Genomic DNA, 1558 nt, shown 5'->3' on the forward strand with positions numbered 1-1558 from the left:
ACACACACACACACACACACACACACACACACACACACACACACACACACACACACACACACACACACACACACACACACACACACACACACACACACACAGTATTTCTTTATATTTTATTGTTTTTTATCTCTTTTTGAATATTACCTTTCTTTAGAAAACATTTGGAAAATTCTGAGATAAGTGAAAATTCTGAGAAAAAAGTGAAAATTATGTAAAAAGTGAAAATTATGAGAAAGATGTAAAAATGATGAGAAAAAAATGAAAATTACGAGAAAAAATGAAAATTACGTGAAAAAATAAAAATTCTGAGAAAAAAAGGAAAATTCTGTAAAAAGTGAAAATTATGATAAAGATGTAAAAATTATGAAAAAGTTAAAAAACTATGAGATAAAAATGAAAATTACGAGAAAAAATGAAAATTACGTGAAAAAGTGAAAATTACGAGTAAAAGTGAAAATTGTGAGAAAAAGTGAAAATGATGAGAAAATAAAAAATAGAATAAAGGAATTGTGATTATGATTCTAATAAAGATGTCAGTGATGATAACTCAGATGTGTTTGCAGACCTTGATGTTGCAGAATCGGTGATTCTCGCCCAGCTTCGCAGGAGCCTGCAGGTTCAGACGGAGAGAGAACATTAACTAAGGGTGAGATGTACATTATTACAGCATAAGAAGTATAGAGCAGATACAGTAAAGACAAAACACCTACATATTCAAAAAATGCAAAAGATTAACAAAGTCAGTACACAACAAGAGGCAGCATATCAAAAAAAGAGTGACCAGATAAACTAAAGAGCCGGCACTGTTCACATACTGTCAATACATTGAAGGGAAAATAAAGTGTGAATTGCACAATTGTGTTTCCAGGATTCAAGGATTCAAGGATTCAAGGCTTTTATTGTCATGTGTACATAGCTACAGTGTAGTTATGACTTATGACAATGGAAATCTGAGGTCACAGGCTTCTCCAACAGCGGAACACAATAACACAGATGTTAGTGCTAGTAAATAGAATATAATATAAATAGTTCTTAGTTTACGAGTCCTCTTATATCTGTTTCTTGTTTAACGCTGCTTGTATGTCGTTTCATTTGAGTGAAACAGTGTTTTTGTGTTGCTTCCCTTTCTATAGGGCCCGGGGAATCATGGGAATACTGACCTCTCTGAGGGGAGGAGCCTCTCCTCTCTCCGCTGGCTCCAGCCTATCAGGAGGAGGATCTGCAGGGTCTGGGGGCGGGGCTTGGGGTTCTGGTGGCGGGGTCAATCCTCTCCGACGGTACATCTTCAGCTCGATGGCCTCGTCCTCGTTAGAAGCTACACCGTTACAGTCTGTAGAGCTGAAGAACTCCTGAGGAGAAACAGCCGCTCAGAGAGCTGGGTGTGTGTGTGTGTGTGTGTGTGTGTGTGTGTGTGTGTGTGTGTGTGTGTGTGTGTGTGTGTGTGTGTGTGTGTGTGTGTGTGTGTGTGTGTGTGTGTGTGTGTGTGTGTGTGTGTGTGTGTGTGTGTGTGTGTGTGTGTGTGTGTGTGTGTGTGTGTGTGTACCTCCGCTCCCCT

At 38.8% G+C, this 1558-nt stretch overlaps 1 long non-coding RNA gene across 1 annotated transcript; it reads right to left on the minus strand.

The window, feature by feature from the left end:
- Positions 1 to 568: 568 nt before the first annotated feature.
- On the minus strand, positions 569 to 1558 carry LOC104954083 (uncharacterized). The gene is made up of 3 exons (XR_799298.1): positions 1547 to 1558; positions 1164 to 1352; positions 569 to 613 (listed from the first exon to the last, which is right to left on the minus strand). It is a non-coding gene; the product is annotated as an uncharacterized lncRNA (long non-coding RNA).

The sequence above is a fragment of the Notothenia coriiceps genome, unplaced genomic scaffold (assembly GCF_000735185.1).
Source record: "Notothenia coriiceps isolate Sejong01 unplaced genomic scaffold, NC01 NC01_scaffold00022803, whole genome shotgun sequence".
In the NCBI taxonomy this organism is placed as follows: Eukaryota; Metazoa; Chordata; class Actinopteri; order Perciformes; family Nototheniidae; genus Notothenia; species Notothenia coriiceps.